The following is a 22,841-nucleotide window of genomic DNA, read 5'->3' as shown; positions in this document are numbered from 1 at the left end:
AATTACACAAAGAGAGAATGTTTGAGGTGTTGGGATGGCTGTAAGGAGTGGAGGAGAAAACAGAGATGTGGCGTGCGGTTGTGGCTTGGAAAGGGTCTGGAGGTGTTTATACAAATAAGGAGCTCGGTAGGGATGTGAGACGGTTGCTGAGATCGCGTGGTGCAGTAAGCCAGGAGGCAGGAGTGTGATCGGACCTGCAGAATGTTACAGTGATATCATGTTCTCTTCGGGATTGAGGAAGGTACACAGGTGAGTATTTTGATACAGGATGGAGCGTTTTACTGAGACAGGAGCACTGTAAGTATTGTGCAAAACTACAGAAATAGGAATTATTCTTCTGAGTGCAGGATGAGATTATTGAGATTGGGCATATTATCAACATTGAAGCAATTTACATACAGGGAGAGTTGTCAGCATTGGAGTAGGTTTCAAATATACAGCAGGAATATGGAGGGGTGAAGGTTATAGAAAAAGGAAAATTTCTGGGAATTACAAGTATTCAAGACATTGGCCAAACACGTTGGACCGAAAGGCATGTTTCCTTGATGTATGACTCAATCAAACGACAACAGACAGCGTGAGGAGGGAATATAGAACAGAAAGATCCCAGGTTTCAATACCATCTCCTTCAGGGAGGCCTGCTTTCCCCTCTGTTGTACTGGTCCTCACTAAGACAGCACAGGCCTGGATTGATAACTGTCAACTTATTGTGTTGACATAGGGAGGCTCAGTACAGCAGAGATGAAAGTGAACAAGAAGATGGGGTTTGAGCCTGGGACCATCATGCCCAGTGTTCGTTCTTCAACACTGTATCTATGTCATGTCTTCTGGACCAAAGTTCGATGTATTAACTACACTCTGCTCTGTTCACTGTGAGTGGTCTTACCGATTTGCAGGATTCACTGAAGGCTTCAGATCTCTCTCTCTCTCTCCATCTCTCTGGCTGACCGACTGTCTACAGTGTGGTGATGATCGAAACACGAATTGGGAATTCTGCTGAGTCAGGAGCATCCTGAGTACCTACAGGAGACAGAGAAACAGACAGAATGGGAAATTAGATTGATGAAGTGTGGGTTACACATGGAGAATGGCACTGAGTCCCACAGAGATCTGGAAAATCCCAGTCTTCATCCCAGGTCTGTGCTGCCTCATCTTTCTGGAATAGAGAATACTGTTGGCTCAGGATATGGAGTAGCTGCAAAAGGTGCAGTCACCGGCAGCAATTAGACCCTCAGAGTGAGAGATACCACATGGAGGGATACTGAATGATAGCACTAGAGTGCAGGAAGGTATCAGGATCAAACCACAGTCAGGAAGAAGGTGTACTGGGAGCAGTACTCAGGGATGAGGGAGCTATCAGTGGGCCAGGCAATGACCTCATGTTACTCTCACTCGACTGTTCATCCAGAATGTAATGCCGGTAGCAGGGATACCGATCTGACTGCTTAATACCCTTTAAGTAAGGAAATCTGTTAGGGGTCAACGTATAAATCCAGACCCAGAGCAAGGAGGTTGACTCTCAACTGCCCCGTGAAATGATCTGGCAAGCCACTCAGCTCAAGTGCAGCTCGGGGGTGGGCATGAAATGCTGGCCAGCCAGAGACAGCAAAATCCCACGACTGAATTAAAAAAAACCTGCTGGGAGCAGTGTCCTGGCCAATCATGACGATAGGTTTATGGACAGGGCCTTAACCTGACAGAGAGGGACAGGGTTCACGTGAAAGGAGTTTTCCAAATCCAAAGAGAATAGTTGACGCATCAGAACAGCATGGGAATGCGACTGAAGACAAGCAGAAAGGAACAGGATGGGACAGTGAATTAGGCTCTGACAGAAAATTCTGGGAAAAAGTCAATTACAGTTTTTTTTGGAATTGTCAAAGAATTGGCAAGATTTGGTTACCAGAAAGATGTGGTTACAGAAGAAAATGTGTTGTACTGTTCTGTGTTCCAAGCAGGGAGGGTTACAATGGCAGGAAGAGGTTTCAGGAGGCTGGACAGGATGCGATCTGAATGAATCGACACAATTAGAAAGGTTTGCTCGGAGAGCCAGAGGAAACAGAAACACCAATGGCCCGGTCTGAAGCAGATGATCCAGACTGGGATGGGTGTGGGGATTGGAGATGGTTTCACAGGGAAGGAGGACCATAGGGGTTAACAGAAATGCGGAGAGCTGTATGGCCTGCAGGGGTTCATGGAGATGGGGAGGTTGGGAGGGATGGGCCAGTTGACAGGGATAAGAATGTTGGTTGCATGGAGCGGTTTAAACAGTCAGGAATGTTTTAGGCGAATCGAGCAGATTACAGCGATAAAGTGGTTGTATTGACTGGAGGAAGAAACAGATATGGAGGGTAGTCATGGCTGAAGATGTTTATAGATACAGGAAGGTTTAGACTCTGCAGATTATTTAGATATGGAGAGTGTGGAGTCTGACAGATTTTCCAAAACGGCAGTAATTTTGGTTGGAGACAGTTTCACAGATAAGGGAGCATTAGTAACCTCCTCCAGAATGGTCAAAGTGGGAAGGGTTGTAGGGGATTTTCCCTTCACACTAACAGGGACATACTGGATTCTTGAGATCACACTTTTAAAAGCCTCCCATTTGCCAGTAATTCTTTTTCCTTCAAACAGACTGACCCATGATTTGGACGTTCCGGTGTTGAACTGGGATGGGCAAAGTTAAAAATCATACACAAAACCAGCTTACAGGTGAACTAGATCTATTTATAGACACTAGCTTTCGAAGTGCTGCTTCTTCGTCAGGTGGTTGTGGACGATAGTCGTAAGACACAGAATTTTTCGCAACAGGATGGCAGTGTCATAGAATGAAATATTAAACAAGTTTTAAATAAGTCTTTCGTCTTTTAGAATGATCACCAGCGCTTCTGAATCTAGCGCTTCCAAACACAGAGGGACCTCGATTACCAAATATCAATTATCCGATTATCGGATTATCCAAAGGAGATCTCGAGGTCCCGATAGAAACATTACATCAAAGAGCTGTTTCAACCCTGATATGGTTAATGTAATTTCTGCAGTTTCATGCATTCACACACACACACACACACACACACACACACAACACACACACACACACAACACACACACACACCTCACACATAACCCACACACATACACACACCTACACACACACTCACTCACACACATACACACACCTACACACACACATACACATACTCTCACACACACACACACACATACACACACACCCCCACACACACACACACACTCTCACACACACTCACTCACACACCTACACACACACTCACTGTACTAAAACTGTAGGTTTAATGAATAAAAACTAAATTATGAAACTAATGATCGACTAGGTCATAATGAAGCATGAACTAGAAGTCACCTCTGTTATGCCAGGAACATGGTAACCTTGGGCAAGAAACCAAGGAATGCTTCAGTTAGACACAGAGGGCAAAATACAATGAAAGCTCTTTTTATGAAGATAATAAAGGAATGTACTAAATAGCAAGAATTGTAAAATAATATAACATTTTAATTAAAGAAATTGGCAGAGAAAAGCGTGAAATGCTTTAACCAATGGAATTGTCATTAATGATTTTTAATGTAAGAAAATCCATAGCGTGAGATGTTTAAACCAATGAAATTATCACCAATGTATTTGAATGGAAAAATAATGTATAAGTATTAGTGCTGTAAAATCTCCCGTTGCGATTTCCAAAGTCCTTTTTGGAACTCGCCCAATCTTCGAAGATTGAATAAACATCTGTTGCTCCGTTTGTGTGTGTCTCGCAGTATTTCGATTTGCCACGGGAGAAGTGATAGCCGGTGGGGATAAGGGCTGATACCAGTCAACTTGGAGTTCGCCTTTTTGAACTTAACCTTGCGGACAGTCTCCCTTGATACAAGGGTTAAAGGACAGTCCGCGGTTGGCAGAGTTCGGAGGCAGGACCCGGTCGTTCTGAATCAGATCCCTAGAGTTAGAATAGTTAGCCAAGTGTCAGGAACTATTCTCCGGAGATTCAGAAAGCCTAGACAGAATTCACTTATAACAACCCTGATTGTGTTTTTTTTTGGTCACGCTAATTAAAACAGATCTAGGCTCACTGAAATGATGCCTAGAATAGTCCTGGACATCAAGCCCAGATACCATCTCCAGATGACTGACCTCCCATCCTCTCTCCCTCTCCCCACACTTAGCCTGGAGTTCTACATAGCGGTAAATCCTAAAACCCCCTTCCCCAGATATTCTCTTGAACATTGTCCTGTACAGTGCAGAGGGGGAACTGTTTGAAATGTTGCAGTAAAAAGTGGTGTGTGTGGCTCAGTGCTCGGGCGTGTGTGTGTGGTTTTGTGTGTGTGTGTGTGTGTGTGTGTGGGTGTGGCTATGTGCACGCGTGTGTGTACATGTGCGTGTGCATGTTCATGTGCGCTATTTGGAGAACAAGCCACCAAAGATAGCAGCTGTCTTGGTGTTTGGGTGCACCCCAGCTGCCCAGGAGGGGGGGGAGATGATGGGGGCAGGGGCGCACAGGGGGCGGGGCAGCCGGGGTTATGGGCGTGAACGGTGTGGGGCAGTGTTGGACGGGTTTGGGACTGGGCGGGGGGCACTGTTGGAGGTGGGCGGGGGCAGTGTTTGACAAGTTTGAGGGCAGGCTGAGGGGGATGTTGGATGGGTTTAGAGGCGGGCAGGGTGCTGTTTTAGAGGCGGGTGGAGGGTGGTGTTGGATGGGTTTAGGGGCGGGCGGGGTGCTCTTTTGGAGGTTGTCGGAGGGTGGTGTTGGATGGGTTTGGGGACAGGGGCGGGTAGTAAGTGGAGGGTGGCGTTGGACGTTTTTGGTGGTCAGGGTGGGCGTGGGTCAGTGTTGGATGGGTTTTTGGGGGCTGGCGGGGTGTGAGGGCTCACGCATGGTTTGCTGCTGCCTAGTCATCTCAACGGGGTCTAGACATTACCGAAAACTCTGAGCCCCAGAGGAAAGGCATTGAATTGATTAATTGAATAATCAATTATCTGAATGAACTATCGCCCGTCCATCTCGTACAGATAATAGAGGTTCCAGTGTAAACCAGCTGGATGATATCTTGGTGTTGTATGATTTTTACCGTCACCCAATCAACTCCCGCTCGATCCTTCTGAATGGCCCCAACATTGGCCTTCTTCCAGTTTAAGGCCTTAATCTGTGGAACTGTCTGATCATTTTCCTATAGCAATGTTAAAACGAAGACAGCTGTGGTCACTGGATGCAATGTGCTCTCTGACTGACACTTCAGTCACTTGGCCGACCTCGGTTTCTGAGGGGAGGTCTTGTGTTGCATCCGCCTGTGTAGTGTAGATCCCTGGACATCTTGGTTTAGGAAACTTTCTTTGACACATTTGACAAATTCCACCCAGTACGGGCCTTTTACACTCCGGGTGACCAAGTCAATCCATGGGAAGTTAAAATCGCCATCCAATACTACTCTATTATTTTTATAGATACCTGCAATCTCACTACACATTATCTCCTCTCGTACCCGCTGGCTATTTGGGGGTCCAGAACACTATCCCAGCAGACTGACCATCCCTTTTTGTTTTAACTTTTAAAAATATGGCCTCATTCGAATACCACTTAACAATATTGTCTCTAAGCACTGTTGCTATGTCCTCCCTCATGAAAGGGACAACTTCTCCTCCTCACTTCCTTGTCCTTCTGTCCCACCTGTAGCTTCTGTATTCTGGAACACTGAGCTGCCAGTCCTGCCCTTCTCTCTATCATGTTTCTGTTATGGCTATAATATCCCAGTCCCCAGAGCCAATCCATGCTCTGAACTCGTCTGCCTTACCAGTTAGGCCTCGTGTGTTGTAATAAATGCTCTTTAAACCAGAAGTCTTTTTCCCTCCCTTAACTGTGCCCTTGATATCCTGAATAGGAAACTTGCTCTCGATGGCTGACGTATTTTCTCCTGACTCGTTGATGGTCCTTCTCTTATTCAGAGTCTCAACTCCCTGCCAAACCCGTTTAATTCCTGCCAGGTAACGCGAGCATATCTCCCCTGCTTCGAGTGCAAGCCATCCCCTTTGTACAGGTCACCTCTACCCCAGAAGAGATCCCAATGACCCAAGAACTGAAAACCCTGCCCCGTACACCATCTCCTCAGCCACACATCCATCCGGCCTATCTTTATACTTCTATCCTCACTGGCACGTGGCACTGGGAGTAATCTGGAGATCATTAATGTCAATATCCTGCTTTTTTAACTTCTCACCTAATTCCCTGTACTCATTTCACAGGACCCCATCCCTCTGTCACGTGGGCTAATGTGCACAATGACGTCTGGCTGTTCACCCTCCCCTTCCGAATGTTCAGTAACCGCTCAGAGACACCATTGACCCTGGTACCCGGGAGGCAGCACACCATCCTGGGGTCTCTACTGCAGACACACAGTCTCCTGTCTGTCCCCCTCACAACTGAGTCTCCAATCAGTATCACTATCATTAGAAAGAATCTGACAATCAGATACAGGGGAGGAACTCCCTGCAGTTGGGTCTGTATTAGGAAAGGGGAGTATTTTAAAGTGATGCAGTGAGAACGCAGGGCCAGTGTGCTCCTTGAAGAGTGAATAGTAAAGGCAGCAAGTCTAGCAAATACTGATCAAGCAATATCGTACGTTTGATCAAGAAAATACAGTGCAATAAAATCAGGTGAAGCAATTCACAAGCATAGAGAGTGCAAGGGGATTGTGGAAAACGAGAGACAAACAATAGTCACGAAATATATTTGGCAGATACAACTGAGGGAAAGCCACAAGGTATTTCATCACCATCGTTAGTATAAGAGGCTTCCCAGCGAAGAGCGGGGCCTGTTAGAAACCAAAGGGAAAATCTGTGCATGGAGCCAGAGGAAGTAGGTGAGTTCTTCAATGAATACTTCCCATCTGTATTCACACAGGAGAAAGACATTGTAGCCGGGATTTCAGTCGGTATGGTGAGGTTCTGGAACATGTTAAGATCAAAATGAAGAAGGTATTAAATATTTTCACAGGCATAAAAAGGTGGAGAAATCCCCAGTGCCGAATGAAATGTATCCCAGGCTGCTATGGGAGGTAAGGGAGGAGATTGCTGGGGCCCTGGTGGATGTATTTAATACTTTGCTGGCCACAAATGAAGTGCCGAATGTCTAGAGGATCGCTAAAGTGGTTCCTTTGGTCAGGAAGGTCAGCAGTGATAGGCCAGGTAATTACAGAGCAGATAGTCTGACAGCAATGGGAGGGAAATTAGTGGATACAATTCTGCATACAGTTTGAATTAATAACTGGAAAGGCAGGGATTGATTAGAGATAGTCAGCACGGATTTAATATAGGAAGATCTTGCCTGATGAAATTAGTTCAGTTTTTTGAAATGGTGTCTGAAAATATTGATGAGTGTAGTGCAGATGGTGTGAGTTCCATGGAGATCATTACGGTCTTTGACATGCGCCACATGGAAGACTGGTCCAAAAGGGAAGAACCCATGGGATCCAAAGCAAGTTGGTAAATTGGATCCACAACTGGTGGAGGATTGTTTTTGTGGTTGAAAGACTTTGCCCAGGGGGTGTACCTCAGGGATCTGTGCAGGAGCCATTGCTGTTCCTTATGGGCATTAATCACTCGGATGTGAAAGCAGAATGAATCATTAGTAGGGTTTGCAAAGACATGAAAGGTGAGGGTGTTGTTCACAGTCAGGAGATGGTCTCAGGCTACAGTCTGAAAGTTGAGGCTCGGATAGAATTTCAGCAGAGTAATTTCAATTGATAACCAGGCGAGGGCACAGCAGGCAATGAGGGAAAATTGATCAATTAAACTGCTTTTACATTGATATAAAATGCTTGATAGGTAAGGCTGATGAACGCGCAGCATGGATGGGAACATGGAATTGCGAAATCACAGGAATTACAGAAACACAGCTGAGGGAGGGACAGGACTCGCAGATCATTGTTCCAGGGGACAGATTCAACAGGAAGGATGGAAGGGGAGGCAAAAGAGTAGGGGCAGTGAAGTTTTAGATCAGTGAAAACACCACTGCAGAACTGAGAGAGGATAGTCCTTGGTATCGCCCAGTGAAACTATGTTCATGTAACTGAGAAATAAGAATGACTAATCAGTTTGATATGACGGGACTACAGGCACGCAGTAGTCAGAGGGAAATTGAGCAGCAAATATGTCGGAGATCTCAGATTTCTGTAAGAAGGATAGGGTCGTCATGGTAGGGGATTTTAACTTTCCAAACCTAGACTAGGACTGAAAGAGTGTTCAGAGCTTGGTTTGGAGGAATTTGTTCAGTGTGTTCAAGAGAGCTGTCTCAATCAGTATGGAACTGGTCCGACTGGAGAAAGGGATAAAATCTGACCTCCACTTGGGAGACTAGGTAGGGAAAGGGGCTGAAGTATTTGTGGGGGAGCACTTTTTCAAAGTCACCACAATTCCATTCGTTTGAAAATAGCGATGGAAAAGGACAGGCCCGGTCCACACGTTAAAGATCAAAACTGGCCTTGCCGCAATCGAGAAGGTATTAGACAAGACCGTCCAAAACTTGATTCGTGGAGGCTATTTGCAGGTAAAGGGACGTCAGATAAGTGGGATTATTTCAAAAGAGAGATAAATTAAGATTTCAGGGCCAGCATATTCCTATTAGTGTGAAGGACAACGTTGACACAAATGGGAAACGCTGGATGACTGGGGATATTGAGGCTCTGGTCAAGACAAAAGGGGGCACGTGTCATATACAGCCAGCTGGATTGAGGGAATCTCTTGAAGAACATTGTGGGTGTAATAATACTCTTAAAAATGTAAATCATGAGGGTCAAAAGGGGACCGAACAGAGCTTTGGCAGATATGGTTCAGGAAAATCCAGAGTGACTCTACAAGTATATTAACAACCAAAGATTAACTCGAGTCAGAATGTGACTCTTTAAAGTTCAGTGAAGCCATCCGTGTGTGGAATCACAGGAAATGGGTGAGATCCGAAACAAAAATTTCACGTCAGAACTTAGTGTGGAAAAAACACTAGGGAAGCAGGGAAATAAACAGTGATGTTTTCAAAAGAGTCGACATTGGAGAACAGGAGATGCATTAAAATTAGACAACTCCCTGGGAACTAATCGAATATATCCTAGGACGTTGGGGCAAGTTAGGGAAGAAACTTACAATGATATTTCTATCATTGACAGCCACGGGTGATGAGCTGGGAACCTGGATTATGGCTAATGTTGTGCCTATATTTAGGAAAGGCTGTGAGGGAACGCCCAGGACATAAACACCAATTTGCTTGATGTCAGTGGTGCCAATGTTGTTGGAAGTGATTCTGCGGGACAGGGGTTACATGCATTTGGAAAGGCAATGATTGATTAGAGATAGTCAGCACAGCTTTGTGCGTATAAAAGAGTGTCTCTCAAACCTGATAGAGGTTGTTGAAGAGGTGACCAAGGAGGTGGATGAAGACAGAGCAGTAGATGTTATCTATATTGACTTCAGCAAGGCCTTTGACAGGGTTTATCGTGGTGCACTGGTTAGTAAGGTTAGAGCACATGGCATCAGGGAGAGCGAGACAAACGAACACAAATTGGACAGTAGGAGACAGAGGGTGGTGGGAGAGGGTTGTTGTGCAGACTGGAGGCCTCTGACCATGGTGTGCCATAAGGATTGCTGTTGGGGCCACACATATGCATTATTGACATAAGCAAGAATATAGGAATTAATGTTAGTAAGTTTGTGGATAGTAACATAAGTGTTATAGTGGGCAGTGAATTCAGTTATCAAAGGTGATCTTAACACACTGAGACAATGGGTCAAAGAGTGAAAGGTGGAGTTGAATACAGGTGTTGGATTTTGTTATGACAAATCCAGGACAACTAAAACAGTTAATGGAATAGCTCTGGGCAGTGTTGTCGAACAGAGAGAGAGAGGGAGAGAGACCAAGAGCTTCAGTTACATTGTTCCTTGGAAGTGGCATTGCAGGTGGATTGGCCAGGGAAAGCAGCATTTGGCACATTTCCCCCTCATGGGTCAGAGCATTGAGCACATGAGTTGGTACATCGTGATACAGCTGTATCAGACATTGCTGGGTCCCCAGTTGGAGTACTGTGTAGAATTCTGATTCTCCTGCTTTAGGAAGCATATTCTGAAACTGCAAATGGAGGAAAGATTGGCAAAGATGTTACTGATCCTGGAGGGATTGACTTACAAGGAGAGGCTGGATAATCTGGCAAGCAAAACGGCGGGATGAGATATATTTGACAGATAAGGTTAAGGAGAATGCAAAGAGATCCTACAGCTTGCACGTACATAAGAGCCCCTCAAAGGTTAGCGAGGCCATCCATGTGTGGAACCACAGGAGATGGGCGAGAGCCTAAATGAACATTTCATGTCAGAACGTACTGTGGACAAAGACTTGGAAACAAAGGGAAAGAAACAATGATATCTAATAAAGAGTCCACATTACAGAAGAGGTGGTGCTGGAGGTCTAAGAACACAAAGATAGAGAAAGCTCCAGGTCCTGAACAAGTGTATCCCAGAACATGGTGGCAAGTCGTAGTGGAGACCGTGGCAGAGATATTTGTATCATTGTCCTTCGTATTTCCACTGGGCGTAGGTGGCCGAGGGGTGACCTTATAAAGGATGATAAAACCACGAGGTGGATACGTAGGGTGAATAGTGAATGTCTCTATCCCAGGGTAGGGGATTCCATAACTAGAGGGCAGAAATATGAGGTGAGAGGGGAAATACTTAAAAGGGACCGGAGGAGAACATTTCCCACACAGAGGATGGTGCACATATTGAATGAGCTGCCAGACAAATGGGAGAGAAAAGTACAATTACATCATGGAAAATACATTTAGGTAGGAACATGGAGAGGAGAAGGTTTGAAGGGATATGGATCAACTGCACGGAAGTGTCATTCGTTCAGGAACAATGGTCAGCATGTCCTTTAGATAGGGACATCTAACCATCCTCACGACATCCCCACAGCAAAGTGTTTGCCTCTCAATTACCCTCTGAAATGGCCGAGCAAGTTCCTCAGCTCAAGGGCAGCTCGGGCTGGGCAAGAAAGGCTGGTCAGCCGGAGACACCCACAACCCATCCTGACTTAAAAAATAATCCATTCGGATGGTCCCACTGGAACTGCAATGGGACCAGTGTCCTGGCCAATCATGTCGGTCGGTTTATGGACAGGGGTTTAAACTGACAGAGAGGATGCAGGGACAGGGTTCCGGTGAAAGGAGCTTTCCAAATCCAAAGAGAAGCATTGGAACAGCATGGGAATGTGGCTGAAGACATTCAGAAAGGAACAGGATTGGACAAAGTTTGACTAAAACTGTACATCAGCGAATATGTATGTGACAGGAGATTGTGGGAAAGAGGGAATTATGTTTTTCTTTGGAACGGACAAGGTCTTCACAGGTGGATGGATTTTTGTCAGACAGATAAATGAGATTTAGACACCAGGGAGACGTGGTTCCTGGACGAAAAAGAGGTGGGCCGTATATAGTCGATGGCTCACAGTCTTGCGGGGTCTTAAGCAGCATGGGAAAGGAGGGTTGGGTAACGCTGATAGTAATGGGCAACAAAGGCATTACAGAGAAAGCATTTGGCCACAGATCATGAAGTAGAGTCAGTCTGAATATAAGTTCTGGCCACTACTTGCCAAGGACACAAGCAGTTGATCAGTTTTAGACCACCGAACAGAATTTCATTGCTCATCACTGCATTACACAGGAATTCATTGGAATTTTTAATAAAGGCATAGTGATAATTTTGAGAAACTTCAATATTGGTATAAGCTGTGATAATCACACTAACAAAAGTGATATTGGAAAAAGAGTTCAGAGAATGTTTCTATCACTGTTTCTTTGAATAACACATGGTGCAACTGGCTAGGGACGGAACAATCTTAGGTTGAACATTGTGTCATGAATTTGAGGAAATGAGAGATCCTTCGGGAAATTGTGATAAAGTACAGTTTAAAGGGATATAAAATTTTAAAGTGACTCACAGAAAGGGCATGCCACAACTAGAAACAAAAATAGCCAATTACATGAGTTTGAGAGAAGAACTGATCAAGAGAAACAGGTTAACCAGACTGAAATGTGTGTCTGTAAACAAACAATGGAAAACATTTGAAGGGAGAGTGTAAAACATTCAACAGACAAAACCTCAGCAAGAAACTCATACCCGTCACTCACTCAAAACAAAATGGGTCATATTAGATTATCAGGCTGAGATCACAAAAAATGTACTTAAAATTCTGAGGTGAGAGCGAGGGTTTAAGTAGTAAGTGTTAAAGGAAAATTGTGATGGGTCTGCTAGCAGGAGGAGGGCACTGGGAAGGGGAATCGTTGTCAGAGTTTAATGATACAACAGGAACAGGGAGAGGTGAAGGTGCTGGAGGTGGTGAGACTATTACAGAAGAGTGATCAGGGCCTGAATTGTGTTACAAAGCCAGTGTGGATTGCTGCAACTGGAGGGCATTGCAGAGATGGGGAGGGATGTATGCATTTTTATTTATTCATGGGATGAGGATGTCACTGATTAGACCAGCATTCTTTGCCCCCACTGCTAATTACCCAGAAGGTAGCTCATATTGCTGTGAGTCTGGAGTCACGAGTAGGCTAGACCAGATAAGAATGTCAGATGTCCTTCCCTAAAGGAGGTAAGTGAACCTGATGAGCTCTTCCTACTGATCAACAATGGTTTTATGTTGATCTCACCAATGTATTGTACAGATACAACATGACCTCCCAAATCCTATTCTCAATGCTCTGCCCAATGAAGGTAGCCATCCCAAATACCTGCTTCACCAGCCTGTCTAACTGTGACGCCACATTCAAAGAACTGTGTACCTGCATCCCAGGTCACTGACTGACAACACTACCCAGGGCTTGAACATTTTCTGTACTAGTCCCACCCTGGTTTATTTTACCAAAGTGGAACACTTCGCATTTATCTAATTAAACTCCATTCTTCAGCAGTACTGTTTATCCTGTTGTATCACAGATAACCTTCTTCACTGCCTACTATATCACCAATGTTAGCGTCACCCACAAATTTACTTACCAGGAAACCAATGTGCTCATCCAAACCATTTATCCACATGAACATGAATAGGTAACTCACTGCACTGCTGGTCTAATGCCTCCAGTTAGAAAATCAAAACGTCTCCTACCACACTCACACTCCTACTATCAAGACAATTCTACACCTAATGGATACCGTATCCTTTTACATTGACCTGCTGTTATTACCCAGTCTACCACAAGGAACGTAGAATGCAGATCAGGACAAGACCCTTCAATCACAAAGGACCGGACAATAACAAAGGTCAACCTCCCAGCTATATAATCCATCTACCGTAACGCTGTCAAGGAAAGGCCGCCAGTATTCTCAAAGATCCATCCCACCCTGGCAATGTTTTACTACAACCTCTACCATTGGGGAGAAGGTACAGAAGCCTGAACACACGCACCAGCTGGTTTCACAACAGTTTCTACCCTTTTGATGTTAGGATACCGAATGGACTCACAAACGCTGAACATATGCCTGTACCTGTGTTTTTGTTTTTGCCACTGTTTACCTATTGTTTACTTTTCTATGTTACTTAACTCTGTGACCTGCTTGTGTTGCACACAAGACACTGTGCCTCGGTAAACATGACATTCCATTCCATTCAATTCCATTCCCTGTATCCAGGCCGTGCAGTATTCTCCAAGATTCAAGTACATCCCTCCTCATCCTTCTAAACTCCATCGTGTATAGACGCAGAGTCCTCACACTTCTGTTTAAAGTCTCAGAAATACATCCTTGCCATAAGATTCGAGTCTTCTCGAGATGAAGGAGAACATTGCATTGGCCTTCCGAATTACAGATTCAATCTGCAAGTTTGTCTTAAGGGAATTCTGGACTGGACTCCCTTTGCACTTCAGATTTCTGAATTTCCTCCCCATTCAGAAAATAACTCATGCCTCTATTTATTTGATCAAACTGCATGACCTCATACATTCCCATGTTGTATTCCATCTGCTACATCTTTGCACACTCTCCTAATCTGTCTCATCTTTCTGCAGCCTTCCTGCCTCCTTAGTACTACCTGCCCCTGCACTTATCTTTGCAAACGTTGCATATTACTTCATCTAGATCATTTATGTCGAAGGTGAAACACTGTTGTACCAACACTGACCCTTGCGAACCACCACTGGTCAAAAGCTTCCGTCCTGAAAAGGACTCTTATCTCTACCCTCTGCCTCCTGTCAGCCAAGTTTCTATCCGTGCTAGGACCTGGCCTCTGACACCATGCGCCCTTATCTTACTCAGCAGCTTCCTGTGAGGCACCTTGTCAAAGGCCTTCTGGAAATTCAGGTAGATAACACTCATTGTTTTCCTTGGTCTAACCTGCCCAATAACTTCTCAAACAATTCGAAAAGATTTGTCAGGTCTGAGCTCCCCTTGTTGAAATAATGCTGCCCTATTTTACCATGCACTTCCAAGTATTCAGTAATTCTCCTCCTTCTACAATTCCTTACTGGAGGGCTGTCAAGGCTGGGTCATCGAGTGTATTTACAGCTGAGATGGACAGAATTTAATCAATCAGGGAAAGAACAGTCACGTGGAAAAGGCAGGAAAGTAGAGTTGAGGAAAATTGGATCAGCCATGGTCTCACTGAACGGTGGAACGTACTCGATGGGCCAAATGGCCGAATTTCAGTTGCACATCGCATAGGCTTCACTAAATCAGTTTCAAAATCAATTAAAGATTGAACAATATTATGGTTTAATGAAATAACGAAACCCATGGTCTAATCAGAAAAATCCATGATTCAAATTGTAACATGCTTCAGGATCCACAACCCATTCTTGGTCCCATCCTGCAGGTTCTATGAATCCTGCAACCTCTAGCCTCCTGAAGGATCCTCAACCCTTCCTACATTTATACCACCCTCCAGGTTCTGCAGCCCTTCCTACCTCCGTAACATGGCCTGGCCTCAAAAACTCTTCCTTCCTCTACAATGTTCCCCAGAAGGGCTCTGGACGCTGGTGGGAGTTACAGAGATAGTTGAGGGATATCAGGACTGGAGGGATTTGCAGATATTATGAGGATTGCAGTGCCAAAAGGAAGTTTCTGTAATTGTGAGAGATCATAGAGATGAAGGTATTTGAGGAGGGGAGGAGGGAGGGAGGATAGTAGGGACATGAGAGATTTCATGGTTTGGGTATTTTGTTAGGACTGCCAGAGCTTATGGAGTTGCCGGGGGGGGGGGGGGTGTTAATTACTGGAGGATTTTAAGTAAACATGGAGGGTTTCAAATGGCAGGAAGAGGATTCCGGAAGTTGGCGAGTATGGGGTCTGAACAAGGTCATACAAATGGGAAGCGTTGTCAGGAGTGGAGGTATTTACAGAGATAGTGATGGTTTGATCTGGAACAGACAACCCAGATTGGTAGGGGCGAGGGGGGGCTGGGGACTGGAGGTGGTTTCACAGGGAGGGAGGACAATAGAGAGCCACAGGAGGTTACATAAATGTGGAGAGCTGTAGGGCCTAAGGTGTTCATAGAGATGATATGAGGAAGTTGGGGGCTTTATAAGGAGCAATTTTTAGGGATAAGGATGTTTGTAGGACAGGGATGGTTATACAGACAATGAGTCTTTTCGGGACTAAGCAGATTACAGAGATAATGATATTTATATCAACTAGAAGAACAAACAGAGATATGGAAGGTAGTCGTGACTGAAGATCTTTACAAATATAGGAAGGCTTCGGTTCTGGGGGCTACTTAGATACGGAGGATGTCGAATCTGGATTTTCTTTTCAGAGATAGGAATAACAATCCTGGTTGGAAACTGTTTCAAAGATAAGGGAACATTGCACAAAGAGGAGGAAGTTCCTGCTGTGAGGAAAGTTGTAGGGGAGGGTGATGTTTACACAGATTGGGGGGTAAGAGCTGGAGAAGGTTATGGAGATGTGTAGATGGATGGAGAGTCTGGAGGATCTTATATTAACAAGGTGAGTGATAGTGACGGGGGAATGCCACATAGATGATGAGTCTTGTAGGAACTGGATTGGGAGAGTCTGAGGCATTGGACAGGGTTCTACAAATTGGGAGTGCTGCATGGACCGGAGATGATTACACAGATAGGGATGGTGGTAGGGTCTTCACAGACTGAAGGCGTTTTAGGGACTGAAAGAGATTATGTCAATAGGGAGGTCTGTATGATCTACAGGAGCTTATGGAGAGTTAAAGAGTTGGAGCATTTTACAGAGGGAAGTTTATCACACAGGACAGGTTACAGATAGTGAGGGTTGTGTGACCGGAGTAAATTAAAGAGAGGGAGAATTTTCAGGTCAGAAAGAGATTACTCTGATAGGGATAATTGAAGACACTGAATCAAAACTGCATGGAGAAGGTGACACAGATAGGGAGGGATGTAAGGATTGAAGGTGAACACATAGACATGGAGGGTTGTATTATTAGACGGAGCTTAGAGGGTTAGGGAATGGTGTAGGGATTTACACAGATAGGGAAAGTTGTGTTTTTGGAGATGGCTACACGGATACAGGAAGTGTTAGGTAGTATTTAATGGACTGCAGATGAGCTCAGAGAAAATGTATTATGGGGAGTGGAGGAGGTTACAGACACAGAGTTGGGTGTCGGGTTGAAAAGAGCTTCTGCAGATCCTCGGTGCTGCAACGCTGGAGGGAGGTGATAATAGTGAGTGTTACCAAGACTTAATTACTTCATTGATATAGAGCAGGTCTCAGCACATAACTGTCAAAGGGAATTGAGGCAGTCTAGATGGGTTTACGGAAATGTAAACGTTTATGGGAGTTTCGGAAGGGAACAGTGATTAGGCATGCTGTAACGAATGTCAATAGCTATAGGGAGGGTTCAAAGAGCAGGAAGAGGTGACAGTCATATCAATCTTTGTGACGACTGGAGAAGCTTACATAAGCAAGGAGTGTTTTAGATATTGCCGGAGATTACAGAGATAAGGACAGTATTGGGGATGAGGCAAGGGTGGCTGACAGGGCTGGACGAAGATCTGACTAGAATTTCCACAGTGTGGAGACAGACCATTTGGCCCAACAAGTCCACACCAACCCTCTGAACAGTATCGTACCCAGAACCACCCCTCTGCCTATCCACTAAACCCTGCATTTCTCATGGTTAACTCACCTAAAACACACATTCCTGAATATTACAGATCGTGCAAATTTTGGACTGTGGAAGGAAACCAAAGCACCCGGAAGAAACCCACACAATCCGTGGGGAGAAGATGTCAAGTCCACACAGTCAGTCAGCCAAGGCAGGAACCGAACCCAGGTCGCAGGCGCAGTGAAGCTGCAGGGCTCAGCACTGAGCCACTGAGCCACCCTGCCACCCCGTATCTGATGAGACAGAGCACTGCAGAGTTTGGACCAGGTCACGAAGTTCACAAGTAGTTATTGGATCAGAAGGAGAATATAGTCAGGAATGGGAGAAGGTTACATAGATGTTGTCCGTGAGAGAGATTGAGGAGGTTACAGCAATAGGGAGAGCTGTGGATTCTCTGGACTATTACAGAGGTAGGGACGGTTGGGGAGACTGGAAGAAGGTAGTCACACTCAGAGTTGTACACACTGGGTGAGGTTACCGAGTTAGCAAGGATTTTATGGACTGGCTGACGTTATAGACAGAGGAAGTTGTGGGAATGAAAGTTGTTACAACTATTAAGAAGACGGTTTAGGTACATGGATGGTTTTATTGGCTGCATGGTGTTCGAGAGCAAGAAATTTTAGTACTGACTGGAGGTGGTCAGGGATAAGGAACAATGTAGTGATGGGAGTAAGTCACAGGGACATCGAAGATTGTCGAGAGAGGGCAACGTTACAGATCTCGGGAGGGTTCAAGTGGCTTCAGAACGTTACAGAAAGCGAGGGATGGCAGGAAACATTGTAGTAACTGGAGGACTCTATGCAGAGAGGGAGGTGAAATGGATGGTGGAAGGTCAGAGATAATGAGGAGCTGTAGGACAGGATGGAGGAGTGCTGTTGGCACTGGAGAAAGTTGCAGTGACATTATGTGCTGGAGAGGCTGGAGGAAGGTACACAGATGGGCAGATCGGCAAGGGCTGCCCACAGGGTGGGCTGCAGGTGCTCGACACGATGACAGGCAGAAGGATTTTTGTAGCAATTTGGCGATAGTGGTCATAACACGAGGTTCCAAAGTTATTTTAGAAAAAGGATAGTGAAGAAGCCAAATTTGGAGAAGCCCCCTAATCGTTAGAATATCGCTGTCACTGGGCATTATCACTATCACGAGACAGCGTCCGGCAAACATAGACTGGGAGGAACTATTTGCAGTTGGGTTCATATTCGGAAAGAGGAAGTATGTTAAAGTGATACATGAAGAATTCAGGGTTAGTGTGCTCCCCAATGAGTGAATGACAAAGGCAGTAACTCCAGCGAATACTGGTCAAGTGATATCGTGAGCTGGATCAAGGAAGTACATTGCAATGAAAACAGAAGAAACCCTACAAACGTACAGAGAGTGCAAGGGATTCGTTAAAAATGAGGGGCAAAGAACTGGCATGAAATATCCTTGACAGATACTATTAAGGAAAGTTCACAAGGTATTTTATCAGTATAGTTAGATGAAGAGGATTCCCTGCTAAACACTGGAGCCTGTCAGAAACCAAAGGGACAATCTGTGCATGGAGCCAGTGGAAGTAGGTGAGGTTTTCAATGAATACTTCCCATCTGTATTCACACAGGAGAAAGGCATTGTAGCCAGGGATTTCAGTCGGGATGGTGAGGTTCTGGAACATGGTAAGATTAATGAGATGGAGGTATTAACTGTTTTTCACATGCATAAAGGTGGATAAATCCCCAGTGCCCAATGAAATGTATCCAATGCAATGGGAGGGAACGGAGCAGATTTCTGGGGCCCTGGTGGATATATTTAATATTTTACTGGCCACAGATGAAGTGCTGAATGACTGGAGGATAGCAAATGTGGTTCATTTTTTCAACGAGGGCAGCAGGAATAGGCCAGGTAATTACAGAGCAGATAGTTTGACAGCAGGGGGAGGGAAATTATTCGGAATTATCGTGAGGATGGATCAACACTTGCACAGACAAGGATCAAGCCAGCTGGGTGATCACGGACTTGGTAAAGGAAGATACTGTCTGAGGAATTCAGTGGAAATTTTTGAATGGTGTATAAAAATGTTGATGAGGACAGGGCAGATGATATGGTTTACATGGACTTGAATAAGGCCTTTGACAAGGTCCCTCATGGAAGGCTGGTCCAAAAGGAATGAGCCATTGGGTTTCAAGGCAAGTTGGCAAATTGGATCCACAATTAGTGGATAGACTTCTTCGTGTTTGAAATTCTTTCACCAGTGGGTGTACCACAGGGATCTGTGCAGGAACCATTGCTGGTTAATATGTACATTAATGAGTTGGATGTGAAAGCAGAAGGTATCATTATTAGGTTTGCAGATGACATGAAAGGTGAGAGGGTTGTCCACAGAGAGGGGGATGGTCTCAGGCTACAGTCTGTTGTCAATAGATGATAATCTGAGCAGAGTTTATTTCTGATCAATGTGAGGTAATAACTTGGGCGAGATATGATTAGCGAAGGACAGACATAATGAAAGGTTGGTCCTTGTGGAGTACTGAGGAACACAGGGACATTCGTGGACAACTTAATAGATCCCTGAAGTTGTCAGCACATGTTGACAGGGTGTGGAAGGCACCTGAACTGGGAGCAGGAGAGGACTGCATATCCTGGTGTGGCGAATTGTTAGAGACTGCTTGAGAGGATATAAACCAGTCTGGCAGGGTGTTGCATCTTAAACAGTCGTAACGCCAGAAAGACTGAGCCTGGTACAGAAGTTAAAGAGAGCAATTTCAACAGACAAAGCAGGCAAGAACATAGCAGGGAATGGGGGAAAACTGGTTATTAAACTGCATTTATTTCAATACAAGGGGCCTGACAGCTAAGGAAAATGAACTCAGGGTATGGTTGGAAGATGGGACTGGGAGATTATAGTTATTACAGAAATACAGCTGAGGGAGGGACAGGACTGGCAGGTCATTGCTTCAAGGTGGAGATGCTACAGGAAGCATCGAAGGGGAGGCAAGAGAGGACATGTGTTGATGTGTTTTGATTGCATGAATCATCCCAGCAGTACTGAGAGAGGATATTCCTGTGGGATCACCCAGTGAAGCTATGTTAGTGGAACTGAGAAATAAGAATGGGTCATAACTTTGATATGATTGTCCTACTGACCCCGAATAATCCATCGCAGACTGAGAAACAAATATGTTGGGAGATCTCAGATATCAATCAAAATAATTTGTTTGTTACGGTTAAGGTTTTTAAACTTTCCAAATGTGGACTGGGGCTGCCAGTGTTCAGCGTTTGCAAGGGAGGAATTTGGTAATTGCGTTTCAGAAAACTCCCAATCAATATGTAAATGGCCTGCAAAGAGAAATGGGCAAAACCTGACCTCCTCTTGGCAAACAAGGTAGGGAAAGGGACTGAGGCGTTAGTGGGAAAGCATTTTGCCAAAGTGAGTACAGCTCTATTAGATTGAAAATGGCTATGGAAAAGGACAGGTCTGGTCCACAAGTTCAAGTTATGAAATAGGGCAGGCCCAATCTTGATCGTATTAGCCAGGAACATTCGAAAGGTGATTGTGGAGTCTATTTACAGGGAAAGGGAAGTCTGGCAAGTGAGAATATGGTGATATAAATTGAGTGTTCAGCGCCAGCATGTTCCTGTTACTGTGCAGCTCAATGCTGGCAGCATTCGGAAACACTGGCTGTCTATTAGAGACTGGTCAAGGAAAAGTGGGCACATGTCAGGTATGGCTAGCTGGATCAAGGGAATCCACGAGGATCACTGGGGCTGTAGGAATACACTGCGGTGGAAATCTGGAATGCAGAAAGGGTACATGTCAATGGTGGGTAAATTGTGGAAGTGATTCTGCCAGACAGGAATTACATTCATTTGAAATGGCAAGGATTGATGAAAGATAGTCAGCACGGCTTTGTGTGTACAAAGTCAGGTCTAACTAACTTGATTGCTTTTGCTGATGTGTTGACTATACATTTTCTACACTAATGTCAGCAGGGCCTTTGACAGGATTTAGCATGATATACTGGCTCATAAGGTTAGATCACGTGATCAGGGAGAGCTCACCAACTGGATACAAAATTAGCTTGACAATAGGAGACAGAGGGTGGTGGGAGAGGCTTGTTGTTCGGACTAGAAGCCTATCACCAGAGGCATGCCATCAGCATGAGGGCTGGGTCCACTGATGTGCATCATCTACATAAACAATGTGGTTGTGAATATAGGAGTCATTGTTAGTAAGTTTGTTGGTGATCAAATTAATGTGTAGTGGGCAGTGAATACAGTTATTAAAGGGGCTCTTGACCAACTGGGCCAGTGGGACAAGAAATGAAATATGGAGTTGAATTATGGCGTTGGGTTTTGTTAAGACACACCAGGGAAGACTAACACAGTTAATGGTAGGGCCCTGGGCAGTTTTGCTGAACAGAGAGAGACCAAGGGGTACAATTACATTGTTCCTTGGAAGTGGTATCACAGTTGTACAGGGTGGGGAAAGCGTCATTTGGCACACTTTCATTCATTGTCCTGAGCTTTGATATGAATTGGAGATATTTGTAACAGTGTCCTAAATATTTCATTTGAGCAGAAGATGCTACAGGGTGACCTTATCAAGTTTTAAAAACCATGCAGGGCCTAAGAAAGGTGAATTTGGTGAGCAAGGATTTAAAGAGGGAGCTGAGGGGCATCATTATCCACAGAGGACGGCGGAAAGACGGAATGAACTGCCAGGGTCACATGGGAGAAACAAGAACAAGAACAACATGGAAAATACATTTGGGCAGGGACATGGAGAGGAGAAGGTTTGAAGGGATATGGGTCAATAACAGTCAAAAGCGACTCATTCTGTTTGGGAAACGTGGTCAGCATGAACTACTAGGACCGAAGGTTCTGTTTCTGTGCTGCATAACTCTGTCTCCAGTTGAAGAAGAAGAGACAACTGAGATAAGGCATATTGTAAACACTGAAGCAAGTTAAAGCGATAGGGATGGTAATCTGGAATGCAGCACATTTCAAATATAGGGAAAGGAGGGACTATAGGGAAGGGAGGAGGTTACAGGGACAGGAACTGTTATAGGAATTACACATTTTTGAAGACACTGGTCCATGAGACATGCCATAGATACAATGTTGGAGAGAGAGAACACGGAACTGAAAGATCCCAGGCAGCATCCCCACCCTCTCTGGGAGGCCTGCTTTCTCCTCTGTTGTACTGATGCTCACTAAGACAGCACAGGCCTGGATTGATAACTGGGAACTCCTGATGCTGTCTCAGTACAACGTAAGCTAAAGTAGAGGTGGTGATTGTTCCTTGGTTGTGTCTGTAGTGTGCCCGCCTTCCAGCACTGTCTGGGTCATGTCTTGTTGGCCGATGTTTGGAGCCCTCCCTGCTCTGTGCACTGTGAGTGATCTTACCTCACTGCAGGATTTATTGAAGGCTCCAGATCTCCCTGCCCTTTGTCTCTCTGGCTGACCGACCACCTTCAATGTGGTGATGGATGAGACACCCAGCAGTTGGGAAGTCTATTGAGTCAGGACCTTCCTGAGTACCTGCAGGAGACAGAGAAACAAACAGAATGGGAAATTAGACTGATGCAGTGAGGGCTACAAGTGGAGAATGGCACTGAGTCCCACAGAAATCTGGAAAATCCCAGTCTCCATCCCTGGCCTGTGCTGCTGCGTTTCTCTGCAGTGGAGAATTCTGTTAGCTCTGAGTTTGGAGTA

Source organism: Hemiscyllium ocellatum, unplaced genomic scaffold, assembly GCF_020745735.1.
Source record: "Hemiscyllium ocellatum isolate sHemOce1 unplaced genomic scaffold, sHemOce1.pat.X.cur. scaffold_304_pat_ctg1, whole genome shotgun sequence".
In the NCBI taxonomy this organism is placed as follows: Eukaryota; Metazoa; Chordata; class Chondrichthyes; order Orectolobiformes; family Hemiscylliidae; genus Hemiscyllium; species Hemiscyllium ocellatum.
This window is presented reverse-complemented; position numbering follows the sequence as displayed.